This window comes from Myxine glutinosa, chromosome 1 (genome assembly GCF_964187855.1).
Source record: "Myxine glutinosa chromosome 1, kmMyxGlut1.1, whole genome shotgun sequence".
Lineage (NCBI taxonomy): Eukaryota > Metazoa > Chordata > Myxini > Myxiniformes > Myxinidae > Myxine > Myxine glutinosa.
In genome coordinates, this window is record NC_136261.1 from 210,626,154 (window position 1) to 210,642,934 (window position 16,781).

The window sequence follows — 16,781 nt, forward strand, 5'->3', positions numbered from 1 at the left end:
AATATTGACAGACTTTTCAATTTTGGCATGTGCAATAATAGCAACTTGTGTTGCATGTGCTACTTTGGTAACTCTTCCTGGAATGTATCAGACATTGTTGACCATGTGCTGTAACAATATTTGGTGAAATGTGGTTTTCTTGTGTTGCATGATTAAAGTAGGAAAGAAAAGAAAAACCCAGATGTGGTAAGTTTTGTTTTCTTTGTACAATTCAATAATATGTAATCTCTTTTAGCTCTTGGAGTTCAGCAATTGTTGAGGTCCCATGACATGATAGTACGACAGAGAACACAGCATGATCAATAGTTCTGTGGCCAAGGCTTATGGAAGTCCAATAAAGGAAATCTGGAAGACAACAGAGTAAAGAGGTACAAGTTTGTTTTCTTCTCAGAGCTACGTTGTTTAGTAAAGTAAAGAGGTAAAGAGCTACGTTGTTTGTGTGGGCTTGGCACACACAAACAACGTCGACAGGAAAGCAGCCGAGTCACAGTGGAAGAGGTGGTCGACTCGCGAGACAGCATAAAATGAATGGTCAAGAGATTTGCATGCCAAGCTTGATGCAAAATTGTAAAATCTACATTTTTAGAATACTATTTAGACAATTTGGGGATGTCAGTATAACCTAGTCCTAGAGGTATGCACACTTTCCTTTGAGCTGTCTCGTCTGGTTTGGAATCTGGACCCAGCTATAACCTCACTCTGCTAAAAGATGGAGAGAGTTGTGTTGTCTTCAGCCAGACCGAGAGAGCGTCGTCTCATCTGGAGGTGGATAGATGGAGAGACAGATACAGAGCCGCCCTATCATTGCGTTCATGTCAATGGTTCATCAGACAGAAGTATCTGGACCCATTGGACTACTCACTTTTGCCCACTCCTATTCGTGCCATGTTCACCATTCCCGATTAATGCGTTTATAAAAAATAATCACTGAGCCATGGTTTGCTCGACATTACAAGAACCAAATAGCAATAAATGTATTTAAACCTGCGCAGAGTCAAATGGACAATAATAAAACTTTACAATCTCCATGAATGGGTTAGATCCTTTCTCAAGTTGGTGTATGCTAGATTGTCACACCTGTCTCGACTCAGGGCAGTAATTTAAATTTTGGTTTACGATACCTGTGCGGGATAAGATACGGCCACGGCCAGATAGCTACTGAAAGCAATTTCCAACCGAGTGCTTGCACTTTGCGATTACAGATCGGTGCTGAACACTCTTCGGAGTTTGCAGAGGTAGTAGCTAATTGTGTTGGGTGTGGGTGGAAGATTGCTGTGCTCATGGAGATTCAATTCCATACTAGATGTGTGAACAAAATGTGGCTGATGCATGAACAGCAGCTCTGAGGTGCTGAACATTTATATACATGCCAACATTCTGGATTCTATCCGGATAATCTCGTTTTGAGAAATTCGCTCTGTTGTAAATTAACTATGGAATTTTATGGGTTTAGATGACTGATTTATTTATTTATTTATTTATTTATATTTGTGTTATCATTTTTTGACCAGAGTTTGAATGCTGGCTTTTGTTTTAAAATGCCCGCTAGTGTTTGTAATCATTCAGTAAAGATAGGTTAACTTGTTACAACATTGCTTATCGGAAGAAAACAACCATTCATGATTGTTTGTACTTGAAGTTGAACATCATTTTTTTTGATCCAGGTGTGGTTCCAATTGTCTGTTGAACAAACAAAACAATCTGCAGCGAAAAAGCCAATATTTTTGTACTTCTTCATCTGATTGGACAAAACTGTACTCATTTATCAATAAATCAACACTGGGAGAGCAGTATGCATATTGCTGTATGCGTAACAGTGACATTTTGGTGAAATGGGATGGAATTAAAGTGGTGAAAGAACACTGGTCACTACATACATCTTGAAGAGAGGACAAAGTCGTGAAGAAAAACTTGTCGATCGGTAGCTGGATACAAATCATGCCATTGCTCCTGGGGCTACACCTAAGGTACGAGATACAGCAAAGAGCAATTACCTCCGCATTACCACAGACGCCAGTAGTGATGACAATGATAAATACCTTCCTATTCCAATTAGGTATGAGAACTGAAATGGGTTGATTGTGAGTTATTGTTTGGATATGTTAACAATTCAAAAGTAAGATGCTGAGACAGTGTTTGAAGTCATCATTGAGTCGCTAACTGAAAAATTGCCTCACTTTTGACAACTGCAGGACCTCTACATCAGAAAATGCAGAGAACATGGTTGGGAAGTAAGGGTGTGACATTGTACGTGTACACGGAAAAAAATATATATAAACGTTTACAAGCCACTTGGTGTACCCAGTGGGTTGCCCATGTCACTTAGCACATCTCGTGACACAGAAGGGTTCTAAGGCCTTCTCAAACATTGAAGATTTCCTTGTGGACAATACTATCACTGATACATCGCTCAAGAGAAAAAGCCAGTTGAGGGAGTACATGGCCTTTAGCGACAGTCATGTGAGAAAAAGAAACATAGGGGCAATACCTCTGGCGCTCAACTGGTAGAATAAACAGTATACTGAAACTAACTAAGGGTATTGACTAAGGGTTGACTAAGGGTCACTTGACCCTTGGCCCTTGACCCTTGGTCACTTGACATTGACTAAGGGTATTTTAAACGAATTTCAATGGTTGCTAGAACACAGGGCAGCATGTAGAATCATACTAACATAATCATAAGACTTTAAACAAACAAAGAAAAAAAACCAACCTATTTTGGGGGGCAACACTGACTCCCCCAACACCATATACCTCCTAAGACCCCAATTTTTCTAATGTCTTGAACAGACAAGCGTACATCATGGGTGATTAAGGTTGTGGTGAAGTTTCATCGAGATTGCGTGTGTAGTTTCTGAGAAGAAAGTAAATACCTATTTTGGGGGGCAACTCCCGCCTCCATCCCCCGTAGACCACTAAAGGGGCAGATTTTTAAATGCCGTAAACATACTTTGGTACATCACAGGTGGTGAAGGTTGTGGTCAAGTTTCATCGAAATTGTGTGTATAGTTTCTGAGAAGAAAGCAAATACCTATTTTGGGGGGGTAACCCCCTCCCCCCCAAAGGGGCACTTTTTTTTTAATGCTGTGAACAATCTTTGGTACAGCATGGGTGGTGAAGGCTGTGGTCAAGTTTTATCAAAACTTGTTTGTGTAGTTTCAGAAAATAAAGCAAATACCTATTTTGGGGGGTCAAACCTGGACCCACTTTGATCCCCCGTGGAACCCCTTATAGGCTAATGGTGAAATCTCAAGGGGCCTTAAAATGGGTCTAACCCCTCCCCATCTTAGAACAAAAAACAACCTATTTTTTCTTCAAGGGGGATGTCTGGGGAGTTAGAAAATCATGGTTGTGAATATGAAAGCATTGTACATCACTCCGAGAATCAAATTTACATATATATATAATAGGTGCTGATGTCGATGCCGAGAGCCGATTTGACATGACAGATTTTTTGCCTCTATAGGCATCAATATTGAGGCTATATGCACAAATGTGGTATTAAAATGTGCAGGAAGATAAGACACAATCAATAAAATAGGAATAAGGCTTAAAAAATAACTTTTCTTGGGTAGAAATGACAAAATGTTGAAATTAAATGCTACAAATTCAGTTCGGTTTCATCGATCAAATGGGGACAAATACATTGTAATTTCAGAAATATTAGCTTCATAGTCATAAAGTTTATGTTCAAATTTCCCCTGTTCATTCGTGTATTTAACATTATTAACCAAAATGTTAATATCAATAATACTGATAATTATACTGTCAAAATCAAATGTCACCCCCCTAATATTTTATTGAAATTCACAAATCGCAATACCGCCAAAACATCAAGTAGTGGGGCAGATAAGGTCATATATCGAAGGTATTGTGCATTTTATGTGCATGGCAGTTTCAGCATATAATCTACATACCCCAAGGTTTTATTTCAGACATGGAGGCAATTTGTTTCTGACCTGTGGTGACCTTGAGAGGTCATTCACCCCAGCATTGCATGCTCCATTGACAGTTTGACCTTGATCCCTTGTTCCAAGGTCAAATCTGATGGTGACAAATGATTCCCCATATATGATTTCCTATTAGTGCCTAATACATACCTAAACTGTCTGACCATTATTTAAAGAGTTACAGGTACTTGAAAGTAAAAGCTATAAATAACTTCGGGACATCCCCGAAGTGACTGATGACAGTCAGTGACTTCAGTGACTTCAGTGACTTCAGTGACAGAAGTGACTGATGACAGATGACATTATGTCATGTGACTGATGACACAATCCTCTCAGCTTTCAACTGTCTCCATGTGGACAAACAAAACTCTGAGGTCAAGGAAAAAGGTAAGATTTTGAAAGATATAAACTTTTTCTAAATGAAATAATGTAGCAATATTATGCATAAGTGTACCAAGAACATGTATAACTAAAAAAATGGCATGTTTTAAGGGGGAAATAAGAAAACTAAGGCAAAATACTGAAAATCTGTTGACTTAAACCTTCATTGGGGTATGTAGATTATATGCTGAAACTGTCATGCTTTAGTCATAAAATGCACAATTGGTTTGCTATATTTCTTTCCAGATGGACTTTTCAGACAATGGTCATCACCCTTCTACCATGGATTTGGAAGCACCAGCTGTGAAACGTCGAAAAATCGATATGGACCATTGTATCATATATGCTCCAAAACTCTTGACCCGAAAAAGGACCATGTGGTTAAGAACCCAACTGCTGGTGGCTTGAATGCAATTCTAAAAGCAAGTAAGCTGAGACAAGATGATGTTTATGAAGCGCTCTAACCTTTGCAACAAGAGATTTTAAGCCTGAATCTGAAAGTGGCTTTCCATAAATCATGTCGTGCCAATTACACCAGCAAGTCAAATTTGCCTAAATGCCAATCTACCGATACTGAACAACAACCGTGTACGTCGGAGTCCATCTCTACGGAACCTTCAAGGCTCATGAGAAGTGAAACAAGCGGGTTTGACATCAGGAATGATTGTTTCATTTGTGGCAAACAGAACATTTCAAATAGAAAAAGCTTACACAAATTTCCACAGGCATTGGACAGACCACCAGAGAAAAGGTTCTTGCAGCGGCCCACAAAAGAAAAGACGACACCATTCATATGTGAATGCTCTTGTATTCAGATTTGTTTGCCTATGATGCCAAATACCACCGATTATGCTATGGACATTATATAACAGACCTCAACATAGCTGCTGTGCAAAACAAGTCAGGAGAGTCAGCAGCAGTTACATTACACGATGTAGCCTTTGATGAACTTAAAATTCATTTGGACCAAACTGTCTTCTCCAAAAAAAAGACTGTGACAACCCTTGCCAGTTTGAAAGCACAGTTCATCAACTATTTAGTTGAATTGGGTGCCTGTAATGCGCAGCAGTACACCGCCTGGAAATTGAAGGAACGATTAACCAAACATTACAGTGATCAGTTGGTCTGTGTTACATTATGTTGTACTGACATCGTGTGCTCCTCTGCTGTGACCTTGGGTGATGCACTAAAAAAGGCCACTGCTCTGCAAGATGCAAACGATGATGATGACTATGAAGAACTGGTTTCTACAGCACAAGCAGAACCAGTGAATGAAAAGCCTATCTTGCACACTGCTGCTGGCATACTGAGGAAGCACATGGCTGACATCAAGCATGCAACTGGTGTCTATGCACCAGCTGAAGACACAAACATTGAGCAGCATGCCAAATTCATTCCAGATGCTATGTATGACTTCATTCAGTGGTGCTTCAGTGAGAAGTCATACACGAATATAACTAGCTACGAGGGTGTTTCAAAAAGCAACCTGAAAACGATCGCCATATGTCATGACATAATATCACAGAACCAAAATGTGTACACAGCAAAAACCCTGGACCTAGCCTTAAAAGTACATCACGAATTTGGAAGTAAGAACATCATTGACTTACTTCATTCACTGGGTCACTGTGTATCATACGATGAAGTACGGCATTTCCTCACATCTGCTGTCATTGATCAGACAAGTAGATCAGAGGATGTTTACATACCCAAAAGACTCCAAAACCTGAGGGTCATTGATGATTATCCTATCATCGACGGCACCATTGATAACTTTGACCAAAATGAAGCAACTTTGGATGGAAAGTCAACTACTCATGCCATGGCAGCCGTACTGTTCCACAGAGGAGCATCATCAGAATGACATGTATATACTACTGCGATTTCTGGATGTTGGTAAAATATTAGGGGGGTGACGTTAGACTTAGACAATATTGTAACGAATTTGAGAAGTGTAACGAATTTGAGAAAATGTAAAGAATGTGAGAATTATGGTTTTGTTGTGTGTAAATGGCACCCTCCGTAATGTAAAGAAAGGTCGAAGCTCGTCCTCTTAGTTAATTCCATAAACCTACACACAGGACACCATATATCCTTTTAAATAGTTAGTCCCTTATTTTATGTAGGTTAAGGATGTGTTTCCCAATAGTTTGACTTCATTGCACCGAATTAAATAAGAGTAGGTCCCTCCGACGCCCCATGGCATCTTCCAAGTGCCAGGTTTGCCAGGTTTTTTTTTTTTTTTTGTCTTTTTTTGTCTTTTTTTGTATACAAGATCGAGGCTCGTGAAAGAGCGAACATTAATCACACAGAAAGACAAACCGACACATAAAACATATAACATAGGGAGCGGTAGACAAGATGGGGAGAGAGGGGGAAGGACACAAACACAACATTTGAGAGCAGGGACCGAGAGACATGGAGACATCGAGAGATCTGAGAGAGGGCGAGGGCTTTGGGGGGAGGGGGGGGCATGGGAAGGGGGCGGTGGGAGAGGTATAAAACATATGGACACTGCCAGGACTTCCAGGAAAGAAGTTGGAATTTCAAACAAGGTGGATCTGGGGTGAATTAGCGGGGGTAGAAAAGATCAAGGTTTTGGATGGGGGAAGATAAGAGATGGTGGTGAACAGCTGTTTTAAAGACCTGGAGGGAGGAGTGGGATTGAAGGGAGTGAGGGAGTTTGTTCCAGAGGCGGGAGAAAAGAGGAATGAAAGAGTGAAGGTGAGCAGAGAGCCGAGATTTCGGCAGTTTAACCATCAGAGGGTTGCTGGCAGATCTTGTGCGACCTGTAGGAATATTTGGGGGACAGAGCACAGAGAGAGCTGGGGGTGCAAGGCCGGAGAGGAGTCGGTAGAAGACAGAAAGACCACCTACCTGCCTGCGGTGAGTGAGTGAAAGGCCCTCAGAGATAGCTTCATCGCGGGAGATTCCAATAATTCTGAAAGCTTTGGTTTCAACAGCGTGAAGCCGAGCTAGGTGTGAGGCAGGAGCACCGGCCCATAGGGGAGAACAGTATTCCATTGAGCTGCGGATGAAAGCCTTGTATGTGGTGAGGAGCTCAGGTGTGCCGAGGAAGGACTTCGCACGACGGAGGATGCCTAGTCGGCGACTGGCTTTGGAGGCCAGCTTGGAAATGTGGTTTTCCCAAGAAAGATCATGGCAGATAGTGAGACCCAAAATCTTGAGCGACAGAACTTCTTGGAGAGGATTGTTGAGAAAGTAGATGGGAGGGTTGTCCAGTCGATCTTTTCGGAGAGACATAGTAAGAGTGTGAGATTTGTCAGGATTGAAAGACATGTTCCACTTGTTTGACCAGTCTGTGATTTTGTCCAGGTCTTCAGAGAGTGAGGAGGCAGCAGACTGCCGATCTGAGGGAAGAGGAATGGAGCGGCAGAGAGTGGAGTCATCAGCAAAGAGATAGAGAGGATTTTCGAGAGAGTCAGAGAGATCATTGATGAAGACCAGAAAAAGCACGGGGCCCAGAACACTGCCTTGGGGAACTCCAGCCTGAACAGGAAGAGGAGATGAGAGAAACCCATTCAGGGCCACACGTTGACGACGACTAGAGAGGAAGTCCGCCAGCCATGCGTGGAGATTTCCATGGATACCAAAGGAGGAGAGTTTGGTGAGCAGAGCGGGGTGCCAGACCGTGTCGAAGGCACGTGATATGTCGAGGGAGACAGCTCTAATTTCCTGTTTGGCATTGAGGACCTCCATCCATTGTTGAGACAGCAGAAGCAGCATGTCCAGAGTAGAGTGACCTGGTCTGAAACCAAATTGATGATCAGAGATCAAGCCATTGGAGAAGAGGAAAGATTTCATATCCGAAGCAATGATGGATTCCATGACTTTGCTGATAATTGGGAGAAGGCTGATTGGTCTGTAGTTGCTAGGATCTGTTTTTGCACCTTTTTTGTGCAAAGCGGTGATGTTGGCTGATTTCCAAGCAGATGGCAGTTGACCTTGAGCAAAAGAGAGGGTGAAGAGAACAGAGAGAGGGTGAGATAGAGCAGCAGAGCAGGATTTTAGGACCCGTGGGCTGATGCCGTCGGGTCCAGTTGCAGAATCAGAGTCGAGGGTTGACAGAAACTTTTCCACCTTGTCAGGAGGAAAGGACACGGAGTCCAGGAGCAGCAGGGTACGACTGGGTATGGTGGGTACAGAGAGGGATGGGTTTGGGACACAAGATTTAGAGGCAAACACAGAGTTGAGGCATTCAGCTTTTTCACGTGCGGAGTCAGCTGTGTAGCCGTTTGAGGTAAGGGAGGGGATGGAGGGGGAACAAACACCAGAAACGGATTTGACCAGACGCCACCAGGATTTGGAAGAGGGAGACAGATAAGAGAGTTCGGTCTTGAGAATGGAGAGATATTGTTTCCTGGCTCTCCTGAGGGTGGACACACACTTGTTTCGGGCTTTGTGAAAGGAAATGAGATTTCCTTCCGTTGGATTTGCTTTCCAGGAGACGAAGGCAAGTTGTTTCTGGGCAACAGCCTCACCACAAGATTCCGTGTACCATGGACGGGAGGAAGGGTATGACAACTGAAGACGAGATGGGATAAATCTGTGCATGAGAGAGAGCAATTTACTTTGGAAGAATTCCCAGGATGAGTTGATGTCAGAGGTGGTAGAGATGGGAGACCAGTCCAGATGATTGATGGCTGCTTGAAGACCGTGCCAGTTGGCCTGAGTGAAATGCCAGACTCGTCGACGCTGAGCAGGCTCCCTGAGGATGGTCAGAGAGATGTCCACTTTAACAAGGACATGATCAGATGATCCGATCGGAGCAGAAGAAGAGCAGCAGACATTTTCAGGGAAGTTAGTCATAACCAAGTCCAGAAGAGAAGATGTTCCGTTGACTGAGATCCGGGTCGGGAAATTGACAGATTGTGTCAGTCCCAGTGAGTCGCAGAAGTCCTTTGCTGAGGAGCCATGGCTGGTGAGAGAGGTACCCACACCCAGCCAACTGGCATGATGACAGTTGAAATCACCACATATGAGGAAGAGAGAGTTGGGATGAGTAGATAGAAGTTGGTCCATATCATCAGACAGCGAGATGTAGATGGAGTCATCACTGTTTGGTGGACGGTACAACACACATATGAACAAGAGGTGGGAGCGAAGGGGAAGCCGTAGCCAGAGGTATTCCTGGGGGTGAGGTGGAGAGAGTGCAGTGCAGGGCGAGTGAGGAAGAGAGTTTTTGATAAAGATAGCAACCCCGCCTCCAGGACGAGGCTCAGGTCTATCATACCGGAGGAGGGAGTAGCCCGGGAGAGATACTATGGAATCAGAGACATCATAAAGGAGGAAAGTTTCTGTTAAGCAGATCACGTCTGGTTTGACAGAAGCAACCTGTATGGAGAGATCAGTTAAGTTTGAACGAAGGCCCCGGATGTTTGAGGTCCATACCGTTAATGAAGAGGAAGGGGGAGCATCAGATACAGAACAGGGGGGAGGAGGGGTAGGGTAAGATGTGGAAGAGGTGGAAGAGGTAGGGAGAGCTGTTGAAGGTGTGTCAGAGATTTCAGAATAGCTCGGAGAAAGGGAAGGATGGGGCGGACAAAAGGTTTGATGGTGATTGGGTGAGCCACAATGAGGTGTTATTTGAGGAGGGGGAAGAGCGAGGCAGAAGGTTGGGGGAGATGGAGGTGAGAGTTTGAAGGGGGAAGAAGCGGGGAGGACGCTTTGAGGAGGGGGAGTGAGAGGGGGGAAATTGAGAAGCAATGAGGGTGGGGAGATTTGAAGGGGAGGGGTGAGGGGGAAGTTTGGGAGGGAAGGGGCAAGGGGAGGGATTTGAAAGGGATGGGATATGGGGGAGATTTGGAGGGGAGGGTTGAGGCAGGAGTCTAGGAGGGGAGGGGCGAGGGGGCGTCTTGGCGGGGAGGGGTGAGGGGGTCGTTTAGGAGGGAGGGGGCAAGGGGGGAGATTTGAAAGGGATGGGTGATGGGGAAGATTTGGAGGGGAGGGGTGATGGGGAAGATTTGGAGGGGAGGAGTTATGGGGAAGATTTGGAGGGGAGGGGTGAGATTGGATTTTTGAAAGTGTACGATTTATGGGAAACGAACATTTATTGCAAAATGAGTTGCTTGTGACCTTCGAGTTAAAAAGACGTTTAAGGACGCTGGATGGAGGATGGAGTGCAGGAGAGTTTAGGGAATGTAGAAAAAAGGCACTATAGGAGATGGATATTTTTTTTGGGATGAATTGATTTGGTGAGCAAGTCGAAAGCAGCCTTTTAAAGAAGAAGAAGAAAAAGGTGTTATAAAATATGACGGAATACATAACTTGAGGGGAAAGTGTAAACATTGAAGGTTAATGAGTGAAAACTATCTGGGGAAATGGGGGAGAAACACGTGGTCGAAGAACGAACGAACGAATAAGAATGAATAAACGAATGATAACAGAGAAGGAAAATGTTTTTTTTTTTTGTTTTTTTTTTTTTTGAGTTGAGATTTACACAAGGAAGTAGGTAGGCTATGGGTGAAAAGCCTGGGAATACAGAGAACGAAAGTTATTGGATCACAAAAGACGGACCGCTGAGATAAAAAACAATTTTCGTGATTCGAAAATCCCGGTTCTTTCGAAACCGCCGTGGCTACGACACCCGCCGGTTCCCGCTGCACACAAAGCCCGGCACGGACCGAGAACTCGCGTCGGCTATATGGCGGGCTAGACGCTAACCCTGTCAGCGTCGATGCTCGACTTGCATGCTCACACGCATACGCGACCCCTTTTACACTCACATTCGCACACCAAGTCGTCCTCTGGCCTTCCATACACTTCATGCATTCCATTCCATTATTGAACTTTTTCCTCGTGCATTCTCTTCCCTACTCGCACCTACACACTCAGGCACACTCATAATGCTCACGCACTCCTCGAGTGCACTCTCCCCCGTTACGTACTCCGTAACCACCACGGGCGTGCACTCTTCCGTTACATCCCCTGTAACACTCCCCATCATGCGCTCCACAACCAACTCAGGTGTGCCTCCTCGCACACGCTCCTCATCCGACTCACACTCCTGGTCACACTCACTCCTACTTCCACACTCTGTATCGCTCTCACTCTTTGTGTCGCATTTATCACACATACACTCCGACGTGCGTTCGCTCTCGCACTCGGTATCACACTCTCGCTCCGGCGCCATTCGCACACGCGCGCCATTTTCTCTCACACCCCGCACAAGGGACCTTCCACAAACGCCCGGGTGCTGTCTCGATCCCAACCGCGCGGAAATTCTTTTTGCGCCAAACACTCTCCCGGAAAATCTTTTTGCACCATATATCACCCGGCTCACCTTCTGGATTCTTCTTCTTCGCTCCAACACCTGCAAATCTTTATTGGGGTTAATAAGTACGGCATCAGGATGCGAATACAGACTTTGGGCATATTCCATCACTTTCTCTGATTCCATTCCTATCCCTGCCGTCTCTCCAATCCCAATTTCAACTATTTCTTCGCTTTTAATTTCTTTTTCCTCGACGGCCGCCTGTTCTAATGCCTGAAAACCTGAAACATAATGTTGAAACGCCTAAACGCCTGAAAACATAATGCCTCCGGCCACCTTCGGGGGGTGAGGGGGAGGAGGGTGGAGGGAAGGCATAAAACCAAGAATGCAAGTTCTCAACGAGGACACAGCTTCACCTCCACCTTTGAAATAGGACGTGGAGATTTTATATTTAAATAATGAAATAAATGAATAATCAATAAAGGTTTGTAGAAAGGTAAAATATAAATAAATAATAAAAGCTGGTATGTCCGCAGCGGTGATGGTGAAATGTATATAAATAAATAATTCAAAATTGTGTTGGTAGTGGAGATGGTAAAGTGTATCAAATAAATATGGAATTTAAATATGTGTGTCGACAGTGGGGATGGTAAAGTGTATCCTACTAAAATATGCAATTTGGTGTCTGTCTGTCTGTCTTACCGCAATACATTCGGTCATTACTTGTCGAATCTCAACCAAGCTTGACAGGAGGACTATAGGTCACACGATGGAGGTTGTAGACACTTAATTTCCTCCCATCCCCAAGGGGAAATTCCACCTTGGGCGAAATCCGTGTTGAGGTGTAAATATATCGAATAGCAGAATTTTTCCAAGGCCGCATCTAATAACAAAAGTATGAGTAAAAACACCACAAACACGTATGATTATCCTTTAAACAGTCACTACTGCTGTTTAACACTAAACTGAAAGGGAGGAAACTCGGGGTATGTTCAGTTACCAAGAAGTTAGCTTGCTAGGCCAGCTGTTCCTTATCAACGGTTTTGAATGGAGTGCTTGCTCAAATGCTTAAGCCACTTGTTGAGCACTCTACAAGAAACCTGGTAACTGAACACACCACCGATATTGTTGAAGCCTAAGCCTAGATCTACTGTAATCTATATATCCCAGAGAGGATAATAACATGACCCTTCCTGCTGCTCCTGCAGGAATTGGGTGTACTTGTATAAATAAATAAGCAATTCACAGTTGTGTGTTGGTTGTGGTGATGGTAAAGTACTGTATATGAAAAAAAATAAAATCAAAGATGTGTCAGTGTTAGTGGTAGAGATAGTAAAGTGTATATAAATAAATAAATAAATAATTAAAAGTTTGTGCTGGTCGTGGAGATAGTAAGGTGTGTATAAATAAATAATGGTTCCTGAAAGTATATACAAACCTGTACTATTCTCTCCCGAAAATTTGTTTTATATAAATCCACACAAATCTTAATTATGTCCTATAAATATGCTCGAATCCCAAAATCAATTGACAGGCCTTATGTCCAAATAATATTGCATACATGGACTGAATATGAAAGAAATGCGTCCAATCATTTTACTGAAGGACGTACGGAGGGAGGTATGGATGGTTAGACTGACAGGACTCAAAATACAACCCTCAACCGGGCTTTACCTAACTGGGGGCTGAAAATCAGATATGCAGGTACGCCTTTCCTTTTAGCCAAAATGTGCCACCTTAATCACAAAATTTCAGTCCTCCTTATTAGTGCCCTACCGGCTTCACTGGAGGGGACGATAGATTTGCTCTCCATCAGTCTGTCCGTCTGTTAGTCCCACCTGGGGATTTTCAAACCTTTTTCCGCATACCCATTAACATATTCAACTGAAACTTGGTACAAGGCTTTATGATGATAAGTTACAGACCAAGTTCGAGTTTCAGGGCGTTTCACCATTCTTTCACAGTTATGCCCTTTTTAGGTTACATGTATTGTATTTTTGGGTTATATGATTACATGTATTTTTTTTTGATAAGTTACATGTATTGCAAAACAACCCTGGTGTTGGGCTAGCGGCTAGGGTGTCAGCTTAGGATCCTACTGTAACTGTCTTGCATTGTAACACAAACACGTCTTCTTTTTCAACTGTCTTGCATTGTAACACAAACACGTCTTCTTTTTCAACTGTCTTGCATTGTAACACAAACACGTCTTCTTTTTCAACTGTCTTGCATTGTAACACAAACACGTCTTCTTTTTCAACTGTCTTGCATTGTAACACAAACACGTCTTCTTTTTCAACTGCCTTGCATTGTAACACAAACATGTCTTCTTTTTCAACTGTCTTGTATTGTAACACAAACACGTCTTCTTTTTCAACTGTCTTGCATTGTAACACAAACACGTCTTCTTTTTCAACTGTCTTGCATTGTAACACAAACACGTCTTCTTTTTCAACTGTCTTGCATTGTAACACAAACACGTCTTCTTTTTCAACTGTCTTGCATTGTAACACAAAAACGTCTTCTTTTTCAACTGCCTTGCATTGTAACACAAACACGTCTTCTTTTTCAACTGCCTTGCATTGTAACACAAACACGTCTTCTTTTTCAACTGCCTTGCATTGTAACACAAACACGTCTTCTTTTTCAACTGTCTTGCATTGTAACACAAACACGTCTTCTTTTTCAACTGCCTTGCATTGTAACACAAACACGTCTTCTTTTTCAACTGTCTTGCATTGTAACACAAACACGTCTTCTTTTTCAACTGCCTTGCATTGTAACACAAACACATCTTCTTTTTCAACTGTCTTGCATTGTAACACAAACACGTCTTCTTTTTCAACTGCCTTGCATTGTAACACAAACACGTCTTCTTTTTCAACTGTCTTGCATTGTAACACAAACACGTCTTCTTTTTCAACTGTCTTGCATTGTAACACAAACACGTCTTCTTTTTCAACTGTCTTGCATTGTAACACAAACACGTCTTCTTTTTCAACTGCCTTGCATTGTAACACAAACACGTCTTCTTTTTCAACTGTCTTGCATTGTAACACAAACACGTCTTCTTTTTCAACTGTCTTGCATTGTAACACAAACACGTCTTCTTTTTCAACTGCCTTGCATTGTAACACAAACACGTCTTCTTTTTCAACTGTCTTGCATTGTAACACAAACACGTCTTCTTTTTCAAATGCCTTGCATTGTAACACAAACACCTCTTCTTTTTCAACTGCCTTGCATTGTAACACAAACACGTCTTCTTTTTCAACTGCCTTGCATTGTAACACAAACACGTCTTCTTTTTCAACTGTCTTGTATTGTAACATAAACACGTCTTCTTTTTCAACTGTCTTGCATTGTAACACAAACACGTCTTCTTTTTCAACTGTCTTGCATTGTAACACAAACACGTCTTCTTTTTCAACTGTCTTGCATTGTAACACAAACACGTCTTCTTTTTCAACTGCCTTGCATTGTAACACAAACACGTCTTCTTTTTCAACTGTCTTGCATTGTAACACAAACATGTCTTCTTTTTCAACTGTCTTGTATTGTAACACAAACACGTCTTCTTTTTCAACTGTCTTGCATTGTAACACAAACACGTCTTCTTTTTCAACTGCCTTGCATTGTAACACAAACACGTCTTCTTTTTCAACTGTCTTGCATTGTAACACAAACACGTCTTCTTTTTCAACTGTCTTGCATTGTAACACAAACACGTCTTCTTTTTCAACTGTCTTGCATTGTAACACAAACACGTCTTCTTTTTCAACTGTCTTGCATTGTAACACAAACACGTCTTCTTTTTCAACTGTCTTGCATTGTAACACAAACACATCTTCTTTGTCAACTGCCATTTTATCAAGTGGGTTTTGACTCTTGATCTATTATTTATTGGATAAAGAACATGTCATCAATATAGTTACAGACATGAATAATTGTTCGCAAACATCCATAATCAGTGCGTCTCTTACTGGACAGTTTATGTATTACCCTGCATTGTAAAGATTTGGATTGCTAGTAGAGCATAATGTCATAACGTGGATGACAGTAACTCCAGCAAGTATCCTGGAAAATGTATTACAACTTATAAATCATCAACATTTGAGGCATTGCTATCAGCTAACTGAGCCATGTATCCTGCTCGACTGCACTTCTCTTTGGTTCCAGTGCATCGCGACACCCGATATAACAGCGAACTTCCTTTTCTCCCACAGAAACAGTTTATGTTGCATCCCTTGGTGCACTTGCATGTGTGCAATCACAGGTACAGTCTCCTTCATGTAGCCTTTGAGCTCAGTTGAAATGTGTTTGAACTTTGGAGTCTTACCCAATGATGCATACAAGGTTCCGAATGTGCTTTCGCTCATAGTCGACTTGCAGGCACCATTGTTCACTTCCATTTTGACATAGACATCATCAGTCTAAAAATCAACAAACAATGGGTGCATCTGACATTTTCTTATTAACAACAGAGAACACAAAATATTACATCTCACCTGGTTGTTCACCCATGCCAGCATCACCAACGTTGGCATACAATCTGAGTTAGCATCAAGGTGGTGGGTCAAGCTACTCTTCAATTGTGGGCAGCAGCAAACGAGATGCCCACGTTTTCCACAAATATTGCAAGTTCAGTTATATCGGAAGCGGAGAGCTATTTGTCCACCACCATAGCTCCAGCAGGTTAGGGCTCTCCAAGCACTTCTGAGGAAGGCTCAGGTAAAAATGAAGTTTCTGGTTGAGACTTTCGGCACTTCTGCTTGTACTCACTCACTACCTTTCTCACTGTCGGTTCACGATGGACAGTCTGTGACATAGAAATTGCATGTAGGCTCTCATCTGTCTGCATACAAGTGTTGGCGATCTCAATGACCATGGTCAGCGCCAGATCAGCGTTTGTAAGCAATTTGTGCAGTATAGATATCATCATGGTTAATCCCGATAACAATGTCATCATCATCTTTGGGTCGATCTCGATCGGACACGACAGACAATCTTTTTTCATTGTTCTCGTCTCGCCATTGCTTCAGGGAGGTCACGCCTGTTCATTTTGGTGTCGTGTTCCAGTGTATCGATGTAGGTTGTAGCGGGTCGTCCTCTTGAGCGGTGACCATGAGAAGGTTCCCAGAAAAGTACCATCTTGGCCATCTCTCGATCACTTCTCCAGCAGTGCCCACTAAACCTGAGACGTTTCTGGAGTAGTC